Genomic DNA, 15,539 nt, shown 5'->3' with positions numbered 1-15,539 from the left:
TGGATGGATGCCTGGATGCTATTCATGAATGAATGAATGAAGTGGAATTTATACATGCGCGACTTAGCCCCATGGGCGTCAAGGCGCCTAACTCAAAACTAGCTGAGGACACCAGGTGAAGAGAGCTTACTGATACGCATTAATAAAGCACCAGGTTTTCAGAGCTTTCCTAAAGAGATCCAGTGAAGGTTGTGATTTGATCTCGAGGGGAAGTGAGTTCCATAGTTGGGGTGCCAAGATGTAAAAGGCCTTACTCCCCCATCTAACCTTCCTGGAGCGCGGAACTACCAGTTGGTTAAGCTCTAACGAGCGTAGACATCTACTCGGAACATACTGAGTAAGCAGAGATCCAAGAGCATCAGCCGGGCCAGCCATAAGGGCACGGTATGTAAGGCAAAGGAGCTTAAAAGATACTTTCGAGGTGATGGGGAGCCAGTGAAGACTCTTCCTTGCCATGGTCGCGGAGGACAGCCAGGGCAGAGCCAGAACAAATCGCGCCGCCGCATTCTGTACAACCTGTAGGCGCTGCAGGAGGCCCTTGTTGGCCCCGGCATAAAGTGAGTTACAATAATCGAGCCTTGAACCAACAAGAGCGATCACAACCTGCTTGCGTGTCTGTGGGGAAAGATAGTGTAGGATTCTTTTCAGAGTCCTAATGATACCTCAACAGGTGGCCACAGTCCTATTAACCTAGAGTTCCATGGATAGCCGAGTGTCAAAGATGACGCCCAGATTCCTGTCAGATTGTGTGGGCGTGGGGCAGATGCCTAAAGATGGAGGCCACCATTCACCTGACCACATGTCCTGGTCTTTGCCAAAGACCAGGACCTCTGTTTTGTCACCGTTCAACTTTAGAGAATTGAAGATTATCCACTCTGCAACAAGTTGCATGCAGGACCTAAAGTTGGAAGCGGTGACATTCACAGAGTGGGTCAGGGACACCATAATCTGCGTGTCGTCAGCGTACGACACTACCTCCATCCCCTGAGATCTTACTAGTCTAGCAAGGGGGCCACGTAGATATTAAACAGGGTTGGACTCAATGCCGACCCCTGTGGCACCCCACATTGCAAAGACTTAACAGGGAAGAGGAGATCTCCAAGCATCACACGCTGCTCTCTTTGCTGTAGGAAAGAGTTCAGGATACTAAGGGCCGATCCTGTTACCCCTGCCTCCCTTAACCTAGATGTTAAAGTAAAGGGAGACAGGGTGTCGAAAGCTGCTGTGAGGTCCAGCAGTACTAGCACAGTGGTTTGGCCCAGATCTACTTTCCGGCGTATGTTATCAGCGACCTTAGTCAGAGCAGACTCCGTGCTATGGAGCTTTCTAAAGCCATGCTGAGACCCATCCAGGAACCCCGAGGCATCCAGGAAGTTAGAGAGATGACAGTTCAGGTGGGCTTCCAACATCTTAGCAGGGGCCGGCAGAAGTGATATAGGTCTAAAATTCTGCAGGAGCCCTGGATCCAGAGTAGGCTTTTTGAGCAAAGGTTTCACGATGGCCTTCTTCCATGCCATAGGGAAGGTACCCTGTTCCATAGCTCCATTCATTATTTCAAGCATGGGAGGAAGAATGGTGTCCCTGCAGTCCTTTAGAACTTTCAGAGGGACAGGGTCCAAGGGAGAGGCAGATTTCATTCTATCTAAGAGAAGATTGAGTCCCTCCATGGAAAGGGCAGGAAAATGGTTGAGGACTTGGGTAGAATCACCCTCCCAAGATTCCAAATGTTTAACTCGAGTGGAGTCCTCTTCACTCAAGGAATTCCTCTGAGATTGTAAAGCCAGATAGATGTCATCTATTTTTTTATAGAAGAAGTCTGAGATGTTGTTACATAGCTCCTGTGAGACTACCACGGGGTCAGGGGCCTGAAGAGAGCAGAGAGAGCCCACGATCTTGAAGAGCTCTTTAGATGACGTAAGAGAACTGGTCAGGTTGGTGAAATGATCCTGTTTCTCCTTAATAATTCTGCTTTTATACTCTTGTAACTGGCACCTGTAAGCTTCCCGATCAATCGGATCCCAAGATTTACGCCAACATCTTTCCTTCCTTCTGCATTTTTGTCTAAGAAGCCTCAGGGTTTCTGTGAACCAAGGGGCTGTTGGTTTTTGTCGCGCCACATATTTAGATGTGGCAGGGGCTAGCTCATCCACTGCTTTAGTGATAGAGTCGGCAAGTTCTTGTGCCGCCTCATCCACCACCCCTTGAGATGCGATATTAACATTTTGAATAAAAGGGGCCAGCGCCTCATTAGTAATATTTCTGAAGCTTCTTTTGAGACAATTCTTAAAGGTAGCCGAGTTACCCTCCATACGGGGCGTATTTAAGTACAGCGGTACTGCTAAATGGTCAGACCACACTATCGGCAGAGGAACGCCGACTGTTAGCCTGGAGTCGTTAGAAAACACCCCATTAAGGGTATGGCCAGCCTTGTGAGTAGGGTATAATACCCTTTGGACAAAATCACATGCCTCCAAGGCATTAACCAGGGAGGATGTATCTGTAGCTGCAAGATCATCTAAATGAAAGTTCAAATCCCCAAGAATAGTAAAAAGAGATCTCCCAAAGTAGGGTTCCATGATTCTAAAAAGCTCAGGGCAGAAGTTGGCTCTGGGTCCCGGAGGTCTATATACAAGAATTCCAGTGAAGGAAATCGAGGGGGCACACACAATGCAAAAGTATAGAGCCTCAAAGGGATCAGAGGGAACTGATAAAGATGTTACAGTACAGGAGAGTGTGTTCTTATAGAAAACTGCAAATCCACCTCCCCTGCGTCGCACTCTATCCAACCTATGAAGTGCATATCCTTCAGGAATAGCCAATAAAAGATCATGGCCAGAAAATTCAGAGGCCCATGTCTCGGTCATAAAGACCCAATCAGGTTGCCTCGCACTTACGAAGTCGTGAAAATCTATGTTATGTTTAATGAGGGATCGTGCGTTAATCAGAAAGCCCTGTCTGGATTGAGAGGTCCGCCGAACACCGGAGGGGGGAGCAGGTCTTCTGCCAACCTGTGTAATAAATTTAAAAGAAGTTTTACACGAAAGACATACCGGTGCCTGACGTAGAGCCTCAGGAAGGAACCGATGATGGCACGGGAGCACAGGGGGTCTAAAAGAAAGTAAGTCACGCAGTAGATATTCCCGGATATTCATAGATAGCATTGGTGGAGACTGTCATTGGATGAAGAGTCTTAGTTTGAAGAGAATGTAAAAGACACTGCATCTGAGTAGCAAAGCCGAGGAGAATATAAGTTGTATTTTCAGAATACTCCCTTGACTCTCAGTAGTTTGCAAGCACAGCATATATATTCCCTTGACTCACAGTCATTTGCAAGCACCTTCCTCTGACTCGGAGGACCACTCCCTACCTATGTTAATTTATTTTCAACTGTGTCAGCCAGCCTGCCAAGGGTGGCCTATCTACTGGTTAGTGGTTACACAATCAATCAAAACAAAGTACCTCATGTCGTCCCATATATAAGCAATGATCATTGGATCAGATATCATCTGCCTTTTTGTAGTAGTCACTCAGGGCAGGGTGAAAGTGAAATTGAGCAGTTGCCCTTGATGTAAAAGAGGGAGTATGGCCAGTGACACCCGTAATAGAAAAATACGATCTTCCCCACCTGCAGACAGTTGTAAATAAAACTAACTTGAGTCTGCTTCATAACTCGAGTATGTTTGTCTCGGGCCTGCCGGCTACAACAAGGTTACATCATTTTGCTAAACAAGAGAGAAGAAGAAGACTGGTGTATTGTGTACTCAAATCCATAGTGCTAATATAATGCCTGAAACTCCCACAAATGTTAGAGGGCGAGGAAGTGGGAGGATAGATACACACCATCTCAGACAAAACTGTACTATTCCTTGATTTGAATATCACACTTATTGCGGGTTCTCTTAACACTACTCTGTACAAAAAACAAACTGATCACAACAGCCTACTTCTATACAAAAGCCACCACCCTAAAGTGCTAAGAGACAACTTGCCTTTTGGCCAATTTTTACAAATCAAACGTAACTGCAACTTGGCCACTGTTTACAGAATAGAAGCCAATACTCTGGCATCTAAACTCAAGGTGAGATGCTACCCAGAGAAACAAGTGAGGGACTTTCTGAAAATAGCAAGGAATAACCCTAGAGAGACACTGCTCGAGGTACACCAGAAAGTGATTACTGACACTCTCACTTGTGTTACATCCTTTACCCCGGACTCTGCCAGAATTAAGAAAATCATTTTGAAACACTGGAATATATTGGGCACAGGAAACCTACAAATACCTAAACCCAGGTTTGCACGCAAGAGAACACACAACCTGAAACATGTCTTGATACACACGAGACCTAGAAAGAATAACACCAATACACAAAGGACTCTGTGGGTTCCCCCGGCAGTTACTGGACACCACTCCTGTCGGTCCTGCATAGTTTGCCCACTTACCATTACATCTAAAGAAATATCTTTACTGACCAATTTCAGATGGATCTTGAAAAACACACCAATTGCTATACCAAGCAATGCATTTACATGATCACCTGCCCTTGTGGCCTGAAATATTTAGGGATGACCATGCGGACTGTTAAGACTAGGATAACCGAACATAAGAGCAACATTCTGTGCCAAAGGGTCAGCACTAGACTGTATACACACTTTAAGGAAGCACAACACTCCCTGGAATCACTTCGCTGGATTGTGTTGGAAGCCCAACCAACAGATCAGCAAGACTGCATTGTTTAAAATCGAACAGAGATGGGTACATAGACTCTCTTCACATACTGCTGGACTTAATGATGAAATACCGTGGGGTGCACTCACCTGGAACACAAATACTTGTGAGTTATTCCACAATGTCCACTATGTGCACACATCATGAGCCTAACTGACTACTGTACCACATATATTGAATGTGTGATTATCAGTAGTACACACACCAATCTACGACTCATATCCTTACTTCTACTAAAACACACTAAACTGTACATGTATCAAGTCTCTCTATACACTTATGTGCAGTTGTATTGCAGGTACACGTGAGAGACATCCCTAGGCTATTTTGGGCCACCTTATATTTATTTGTGAGAAGTGCTGCTCTAATGCATTGTTGCTGCCATCCAACACCTTCTCACAGACACCAGCATTCCGGTTTCCTACCTTGTCCCTGTAAGATACACACAGCGCTGGAAATCATGTGATACAGTGAGTACCCATGTGACCCCTCCCACGCCATCGGGGTTAGTGCTTCATTAATGCTGCTCGCTGGTAGCCAGTTATCATCCCGGTGCCGGCTGCAGGGTAGCTCGTATGCTTGACGCGTTTTTACGCTGTTGAGTAACTATCCATCTTCCCCGGTTCCCGATAAGGGGGGTTTCCTGGACCGCTGTTGGAGGTGAGTGCAGTTTGAACAAAATGGATCCATGGCTTTAGATCGACCCAGTGTGGCATCTCATTTCTGTGTTTTATTGTGGGTTTACCAGCTGGTCTCCCTGTTTGTGTGACGCTTTCGTTTTTATTGGTTTCTGACCGATATCCCCTCTGATGCCTATGCAATACGGGTTGACGGCCCTGTTATCCCATAGTATACAAGGTTTGAGGTTTTATCAACGATGGTTTGGTGGACCGGGACTCCTGACCCACTACTCCTTTAGTGGTCTAGCAGTCTTATGTGCAACCTGCCTAGACTTGCCTTATTCCACCTGCTCACTAGAGTGTCTCTTAAATTTTTTCATTTCTCTTAGGACCCAATCGGTGTCCATTCCAACTGCCGGCTACTGTTGCAAGTAGTTACTTGACAACAGTATAGGTCGGTTCCACCACAGTCCTGACTACATGTGGTTCCCTTGCCATTGACATTTGACAGAATATTCCAGCACACAATATTGTTTACCATATTAATTCACTGGTCTGCACAGTATGATATGGTGATAACATTGTGTGTTCATTATTTGATTATTATATAACAACAAAAGAGTGACTTAGAGAGCAATCTGAAGGTTGCTCTGAAAAAAAAAATAGAAGAGAAACAGGAAACTAGAGGCACAACCAGTGTGTTTGAAAGAACCCTCACTCACCGACCTGTTCGGTGACATGCTTCATCATAGGGTTCCACCAGAGAAGTCGAATGCTTCCCTGGTGTGCTTCCATGCCTGTTTTACAGCGGAGCAGGATGTTCAAAAGCGTGTGTGCATAGGTGGTGAAGTGAAAAGAAGTGATGGTTAAAATGTGTCTGGCACTAACCCATCCACTATTTTATTCAAGGCTTGCCAAATACCATTAAAAACGTGAGACGGATGTAAACCAGTTCTGTAAAGTAATTGGTACCATCCGATTTTGAGTGTTTCTAAAAAGCGGTCAACATGTTTCTGCTTATCAGTGGTATTAGCAAAGCATTCGTCAGGACCTATATTAGGTTCCACAGCGGTATGTGCATACTAATGTGCACCCTAACCTGTGGAACAGTACAATGTGGTACAACTCACGGTTATACCCCGGTGATCTTGTGTAGATTTCAAAGATCTTTGTAAAGAACGTAAATTCATTTGATTACGTGTATCATGGAGCCCGTAGGGAGAGGGCCAGATGTTTGGGCATTTCCCTTCTCGTCTTGATCGGTCGGTACTGCTCAAACAGACTGTCAAGCATGTAATAAGTTGAAATCCAGCATGTTGTCACCTCCTGGATGAGTGCTTTGACTGGCATTCTATATTCACGTTGAATGATCCTCAGCTGCTTCCAGGCTTTAAAAGAATGGCTGAAATGTGTGCATATTCTTCAGCAGGGTGTCAGTAAGTTGTTGACTATGCTTCTTTTTTCAGAAAGTCTTGAAGAATAATGTTAATGATGTGCGACAAACAAGGGACCCTGAAATAGGCACCATCCCCCATTGCCTTAAGTACATTACTGCCATTATCCATGGCAATACAAACAATGTTAAGCCTTCTTGGGCGCAGCCATTCAAAGACCATGCTGTTAAGCTCTTCCAAAATGTTTGCAGCAGTATGAGATTTCTCCGTGGCGAAAATGGCAACAGTTGCATGTTTCAGAGTAGCATTAAAAATCTCAGCAGTGTCAACAGCACCTGTTTCAGATATCTTTTTCTCTAACCCCCACAAAAGAGATCCAGTGTGCAGTAATGCAAATGTAATCAGTGGCTTGGAAACTGGTCCACAAGTCTGTTATCAGGTGGCTATTGTGAAATACACTGCTGCAAAGCTTGTCCAAGGAATTCCAGCACATCGTGATGCAGTGTTGGAACAGCAACTCTGGAGAAATAGGACCAGCTGGGAACCTTCCATTTAGGGCAGATGGCTGACACAAATTCAAGTAAACCCACCCCTTCGCATAGTACAAATGTGCTGTAGGGTGGTTGCGTTCGTACTGCCCCTCTGACCTATGTGTGCTGTCAAAGTTAGGCTGGATTATTTTCCTTTGTGGTGCAGCTGTTTTCTTGTACCCAGTTAGGCTCAATGACAATGCACTTTTTTTCATTGCAGTACTCGGTTGCCTTGGTGTTTCAGTCTGACTCTGAGTATGACTCTTATTACTACGGTGCCACTGAGATGTTGCTGTTGAAATGGGTGGCACCACTACACTGCTGGGGACAGGGCTAGAAATGTCTCCCTCTTGTTCACCTTCCACCGTGATCATATCTTCTTCTACTTCTTCATCCCCACCAACTCCAATGGGTGCAGTTCTACTTTTTTGTAAGCGAAGTAGGCGAGCCTCCCTCTGGATCATGTGGTGTTTTTTGAGATGACTTGTTTCGCCTCCAGTACCATAGTTTATACCAAACGTACCCCGCTTAACAGCATCTCGACAAAGTGAGCATGTAACAATGTTCTCCTCCATACTGCTAACTGAAAAGAAGCCCCAAACTGGGGAGGAGTATTTTCTGGTGCTACTGGAGGTGCCACTTTCAATGCCAGATGAACTGGAGGGTGGGCGTGGAATTTGACTCTGTGCACTTACAGTACCACTAACTACTGAGGTGGTGGTTGAGCTTGATGTAGGTCCCTGCCGGGTCTTAGCAAATGCAAATATGGAAGCTGGAGGTGGTGTTACCTGTCATGGTGGTATCCGTGCTATATCCCTCGCAGCGATTTTGGATAAGGTAATAATGTTGGTCTCCATCTCCTCTGGGTACAGGAGTGATGTTCATGATGACTGGCTCGTCATCATCATTATCCCCCTCCTCTGCATCTACCTCTATAATCTAAGGCTTTCTGGAACCTTCCTTCTCACTAGTCTTGTCTTGTGGCGTGCATCACTCTCAGACTGAGCTGGTGGATTCCAAGTGGCATGTTGATCATCAGAAGCAGGGCTTGAAGAAGAAGTTGATGGACTAACCCTCCTTTTCCTTGCGGGGATCTGGAAGACAATGGATCTGCTGAAAGAGTGGCTTGCTCCTCTTTGTCTGCAGGAAGCTCGATTTCCTGAACTGCCCCTACTTCAGGAGGAACAACTACTATTGTGGGCTGTTGTTGTTGCGGCTGTTGTTGCGGCTGTTGTTCCAGCTGTTGTTGCGGCTGTTGTTGCGGCTGTTGTTGCGGCTGTAGTTGTGGCTGCTGATGAGTTTCCGCCTGCGTTGATTGGGTACTACTTTACGATAATGACTTTTCAACATCACTGCTCGTTAGTAGATTGGCTACCTCTGCTACACTCATGGGCTCGGGCCAAGGTTGGTGGGGTAGGCCTGCTGATTGGGAGGTGCTCCTCCCAGCTTGGTCCCCGCCGGACACTGCTGCTGCATGCGCAAGTTTTTTTTCCCCAAAAAACAACGAGGGTGGCACACCAGTCTTGGCAAGTGACACTTCCTTCTTCTGTTCCTACTTCTCACTGGCAACTTTCTGGGTACTGGAGGACCTGGTAAATTTCTTTGGGGCCATCATCATCAGATGTCAGCAGGACGCTGTTGCGCAAGTTGCAGAGATGTCTGTGGCCACACGTCACATCACGTTGTGCGCAGCAGGACTGCTGTCTGGCATGACAACAGGTGAGGATGACCCCTCATCCTCTGTCTTTTTGTGCACCTAAAAGCAAAGTAACTGTGAGAAGTTAGCGTGGCATATGATGTCCACTAGTTCTAGTGGGCACCTTGCACCTGTCTAATCAACCCTTATTGATGGTGGTTGTAACCAACCTAATAGAAAGCTATCGTAGGGGTAGCAGTGACGAGCAGTCTTCAGGCTAAGACTTTAGAGCGCGAATTAAGCGAGTTGTTTTACCAATTATAATCCCTTGAGTACCAACGGAAAGCACACCACACAAGGTATATATCAAATATATATGTATTTATTCTAAACACAACCCCTCTGCACTCTTTATGAGGTCATAGGTAAAAGTACAATACAATTTACACAATTAGCATACGGTAAGTTGCACAGTGTACGTTATGCCCTAGGGGCCTCACAAACCTTATACTAAAATAGTGGTATAAGAACCACATGAGAATTAGAGAGCAGGCTAGTGCCTGTGTAATCCCTGGGCCTACTCTAAACAACCAAAGGTTAGGAAGTAGCAGGCCCACGGGAGACGCGGGCAGTGTCTAAACACAGCTGCGGGTTACCATTGACTTTCTATGGAAAACTAACAAGTTACAAATTTACTGTTTAAGGACACTTCCAGATGGACTACAATGGAACCCTTTTAAACTAGCACACTTCGAGAGTCAAGACCCACGGGAGCACCGGAGTACACCGGAGTACTCGTGTTACTCACCCAGGGAAGCCGGGTGCATAGGTGCCTTTTCGTGTCGGGTTTCGTCATCGTTTTCAATGGAGAGCAGCCAAGAAGTGCTGAAGGCAACCAGAGGAAAAGTGTCTGGGTGGATCGAAGATCTGTAGAACCTGAAAATAGAAGGGGCAGAGTCTGGGTCACTTGCCAGTGACCAGGGCGGCGATAGGAAGATGCCAGCAGATGTCGGGTGATTTCAGGTAAGGAGGTGAAGCTTGTCTCTTCAGCCACAAGGACCAGGTGGTGTTGATGACAACCAGGAGCTGGATTCGAACTGTCCCACAAAGGATCTAATTGACTGCCATGTTGGTATCCAGACTGGACCCAACAAGCCTTGGCAAATGCAACTCACACAAGAAGTCGAGATGGGCTTTGGTGCAAACCAGCATGGTCTGAGGAATTTCTCCTTTGCAGGGAAGTTGTAGCAAGCCTGGAGCAACTAGAAAAGCAAGTTCGATTCAAAGAAAAGTCTTTGGGGGCTCACTAGCCAACGGGCAAAGAACCACAAAGACGCATTGAGCTGAAATGCATAAGCGGGGCCCACGGGTCACTCATGGAGTGGGGGCCTCAGAGCCTAGGCGCAAATGGTGCTCGGGACTGGGGCTTCAAGCACCCCAATGCACACTTTCGAGATACCTGGTGAAATAGGTGCAGCTTGCAAAATGCAGGATGTCTAGGAGTTCTGGTCCCACATTTCTTGTGTCTGCCACGGGTCTCAGCTTTGCTGTGAGAGAAGGTCGGTGTGAGAGATGTCTGGAAGTCTGTGTCCTGTGTTGCAGATTCTTTAGGATCTGGGGGGAGCTTCAAAAATGGAGACTGGCAAAGTTGCTGTTGGTGCCTGGTTGAACAGGGTGTTCACTCCTTGACCACATTGGAGATCTTCCAGTCAAAATGGAATGTCGAAGGTCCAGGATATATGTTTCAGAGTTTCATCCAGGGTAATCTAAAATCCTAGGGACTGGGTTCCTATACTTATACTAAGTTTAGGGGCTGGACCACCTTGAAGGTCCCTCCTATGATTGGACCTGGGAAGGGGGTGGTTAAACCCCTTTCCATTCGTCCAGTTTCATGCAAGAGCTGGGGCAGAGTGCCCCACCAACAGGTTTAAACTGGGAAATGCATGAAGCACCTTGTGTGCCCCAGGCAGTGTCTGGAAAGGGTGAACAACCTTAACAACGAAACTTTTACAAAGCACTACCATTACAACGCGGTCATTACAACGCAAACCATTACAATGCATTGTGCTGGGGGCACTATAGGATAGGGAATAAGTTTAATTTACTATCCAACACCTTCCCTAGTGTCCACGGGGACTGGTGTTGGAATAGTAAATTAAACTTTTCACTATCCAACACCCCAAAGCGCTATTCGTTGTAATGGATTGCGATGTAAAAACCGCATTGTAAAGGCAGGCGTTGTAATAGCCTGCGTTGTAATGTCATACATCCTCTGGAAAGCATTCACTGAATGCAGCCCTCCCTGCCCCAATACACAAAAGCCTGTCTGGGGAGGTGGCAGCGCCTCCTTGGACAGGAAACCTATTGTCCAGGCCTCCCCTGCCGGAGTTTCAACTCGCAGCAGGAGGGCAGACTCTGGCAGCAGCATCCATTTTGTGATGCTGAGGCTCTGTTTAACTTTAACCGGGTAAACCAGTAACTACATGTCTTCTCCCTCTAGAAGGGTGGAATGCTATCCCCGCTGCCAGAATTGGCGGCGGGGGGTAGTATTCCAAAGTCTTTGACACCTTCCTCAACAGGTTTTCATAAAGCTAAACCAAAGTTAGCATTAACCGCAAGGATTATAATGCACTTAAGAGTATATGGTATGGCTATATCATAGAACAGCTATAAGGAGATGGTTCCGAAAGCTGCAGAGTGGCTCATCTCATGCTAGGGCACCCTCTCACATAACACCAAGCACTCTGCCTCCAGGATTGTTACGGCCTGCCATAGGAGTGAATTATAGGTGTATAAGTGTCTATATGTATATATAGATATAGGTATACTATATCTAAGTAAGGGGTGATTACACCACCTTACCCAGGCTGTGTGAACAGACCTGTGGTGTTAGTTCGGAAAGAAAACCAGGGGTGGCACAATACATGCTGCAGCCCCTGGTAGGCCTAGGGTGCACCTATGCCCTGGGTTCCTATGGTACACTATACAGGGGCTCACAAGGGTGAACCAGTAACCCACAGCTTTCCAAACTATGTGGCGCGACACAGTACTGTGTCGCGACCCATATGTAGGTTTGTCACATTGGCAGAGTCGAGCTGCAGGGGCTCTTAGAAGGGACGAAGCAACAACAAAGCCCTATTAATATGCACAAGGTCTTTAAAGACCTGTGAAGTGCTCGGGTGCGGATCCAAATGTCCCGGTTTTAGTATGCTGTTTAGATCACCCCAGCGGGCCTTCGAGCAACAGGCAGAGTGGCGCTGCAGGGGCTCTAATATGAATAACAACAAAGTCTTATTAGCACGTTAAATGGTCTTTTAAAGACCTGTGAAGTGCTCGGGTGCGGCTGTGTGTGTGCCCCCAGAAGCTGTCTCAGCCCAGGCCGACACACACAATGGAGGGGCCTGGGGGGGTGGGGGGGGAGAGATTCATTTGTGGATAGTCCATTTGGCAAAGGGCCCTTCAATGGGTGAATACAGTGGGTTATTGGGTCCAGGGGGTTGGCCTGGGGTTTGGCACAGCCCCCGGATCGCAGTGCATTGGAAAGAAAAGCTGCCAAGAAGCCCTATAGAAGCTTTCACATTTACATCATTCTGCACGCTGCGGCTTGTAACCTTACGAAAACAAAAACATAAACATTTCAGTTCAATGGAGAATGCCCGTGTGAGCCATGGACATGGAGGAGTGTGGGGGAGGGAGTGGGGATGGGCGAAGCACCTGGGTACCACCAATACAGGAAAATGTTAAAATGATTTAAGAATGAAAGCAACATTTTTTCCTCTTTGTCACAGACCCTTATGGAACCCACAGAAAATGTTGGTCGGGGAGAGGGAGGGAGGGAGGGAGACAGAGAGGGAGGGAGTGAGACAGAGGGAGGGAGTGAGACAGAGATGGAGGAAGACAGAGAGAGAGAGGGAGACAGAGGGAGACAGATAAGGAGGGAGACAGAGAGTGAAACAGAGAGAGTGAGACAGAGGGAGACGGAGGGAGAGAGTGAGAGTGAGACGGAGGAAGACAGAGGGAGACAGTCAGAGGGGGAGGGGGTGAGACAGAGAGGGAGTGAGACAGAGAGGGAGGGAGACAGAGGGAGGGAGACAGTCGGAGGGAGAGGGAGGGAGACAGAGAGGGAGTGAGACAGAGAGGGAGTGAGACAGAGAGAGAGGGAGGGAGGGAGGGAGACAGAGGGAGGGAGACAGTCAGAGGGAGAGGGAGTGAGAGAGAGGGAGGAAGACAGAGAGGGAGGGAGACAGAGGGAGGGAGACAGTTGGAGGGAGAGGGAGTGAGACAGAGGGAGGAAGACAGAGAGGGAGGGAGACAGAGAAGGAGTGAGACAGAGAGGGATCGAGACAGAGAGGAATTGAGACAGAGAGGGAGGGAGAGGGAGTGAGACAGAGGGAGGAAGACAGAGAGGGAGGGAGACAGAGAGAGAGAGTGAGACAGAGGGAGACAGACAGGGAGGGAGACAGAGAGTGAAACAGAGAGAGTGAGACAGAGGGAGATGGAGGAAGAGAGAGAGAGTGAGACGGAGGAAGACAGAGGGAGACAGTCAGATGGAGAGGGAGGGAGACAGAGAGGGAGTGAGACAGAGAGGGAGGGAGACAGAGGGAGGGAGACAGTCGGAGGGAGAGGGAGTGAGACAGAGAGGGAGTGAGACAGAGAGGGAGTGAGACAGAGAGAGAGGGAGGGAGGGAGGGAGACAGAGGGAGGGAGACAGTCAGAGGGAGAGGGAGTGAGACAGAGGGAGGAAGACATAGAGGGAGGGAGACAGAGGGAGGGAGACAGTTGGAGGGAGAGGGAGTGAGACAGAGGGAGGAAGACAGAGAGGGAGGGAGACAGAGAAGGAGTGAGACAGAGAGGGATTGAGACAGAGAGGGATTGAGACAGAGAGGGAGGGAGGAAGGGAGACAGATGGAGGGAAAGGCCACCTCTGCCACTGATTCCCTTACTAGTACCCTTTAACAGTGCCCTTTAAGTCTCTGTGTGTGGGGTGTGTGTGTGTGGGGTGTGTTTGTGGGGTGTGTGTGTGGGGTGTGTGTGGGGGGGTGTGTGGGGTTGTGTGGGGGTTGTGTGTGTGTGGAGTGTCTGTGTGTGGGGTGTGTGTGTGTGGGGTGGTGTGTCTGTGGGGTGATGTGTGTGGGGTTGTGTTTAGGGTGGGGTGTGTGTGTGTGGGGTGTGGGGCCCGAACCCACCATAGGTGGTTCGGGATCGCTCGCTGCGCTTCCTCGCATTACCGTGTCCCTGAATTTTTTTTCGCAAAAGGGTGTGTCACCAACATGAAAGGTTTGGAAAGCTGTGCAGTAACCAATCTGATGTGTACCTAAAGTACATGGTATCGATTTAGAGAGAGAACAGCTAGGCTGTGGGCCTAATTATCAGTGCCACAGCCAGACTAAAGTAAAAAAAAACAGAGAATCACAGCAAAAAGTGGGGGTAACCATAGGAGGCAGACACTACTCTCCTACAGAAGCCAGGAGAAAAACATCAGTGAAATGTTGCATTTGTTGTTGTGGTTCAATTACTACTAATACAAACAAACAAATATAATATATAACTTAGTATGTGGTGGTCACACTTGTTAGTGTTATATAATATTACATTTTAATAACTGAGTTTAAGTTATAAAAAACATAACAGTGTAGCAATTTGTGAGACTTTGACAACAAGGGCTTTCATAGTATACTGTGTACACTCAGGAAGGATAGGAAAGAAGTAGAACAAAAACAAAAATACAAATGTAATGGAAGTGGAACCTGTTGGTTTGGCAGTAAATTATTTTCTCATCACGTCATTCAGGAAGCTGCAGCTGGCAAAGTGGATGGATGGAAGCTGTAGGACAAGAGGAACATAGGAAAGACATGCAAGCCCATGGCGAAATTACACTGCCTGGCTTCAAAATGGCCACCAGCCACATGGCCAGGCCCACAACAATAACAAGAAAGCAAAGAAAGACAATGCATGCCTATGGTAAAAGCACTCTGCCTGGCTTCAAAATGGCCACCAGCCACATGGCCAGGCCCACATTAACAAGGAGAAAATGAAGACAGACAATACAGGCCTATGGCAAAAGCACACTGCCTGTCTTCAAAATGGCCGACAGCCACATGGGAAGGCCCACAACAACAAGAAGCCTGGGCCAAAAAGGAACAAAGGAAACACATGCAGGCCTGTATGGCAAAAGCAGCACACTTATATAACTTCCACCACAAAATGGCCACCAGCCACATGGACACTTGCAGTCATAAGCAACAAGCAGAAGGCCTGGAAAACAATGAACTGAAACAGGCCTGTAATAGCCTGGCAAAGGAGACATGCTAAACAACACTGCTCAATGCAATAAAAACATGTAAAAAACAAAAATCCACAGGGCTAAACAAGGTGTGCATGGTACACAACAAACACACCACACACAGCAAAGGCATTTATTTAACACACACCAACAAAGTGAAATACCCCAAAAACACATTTTGCAATTCAATCTGATGCCATCCATGCCCTAAATGATTGTTAAATTCACAAAACACACAGAAACAGTTGTTCCATGCACCCATGACTACATCTAGGCCTACTGGATGAAAGGCCTGTTGGCAGATTAGGCCACAAGCTTGCAAGCTTATGGCAAAAGCACACTGCCTGTCT

This window comes from Lissotriton helveticus, chromosome 12 (assembly GCF_964261635.1).
Source record: "Lissotriton helveticus chromosome 12, aLisHel1.1, whole genome shotgun sequence".
NCBI lineage: Eukaryota > Metazoa > Chordata > Amphibia > Caudata > Salamandridae > Lissotriton > Lissotriton helveticus.
The sequence above is the reverse complement of the archived record's forward strand: the minus strand, read 5'-3'. Positions refer to the sequence as shown.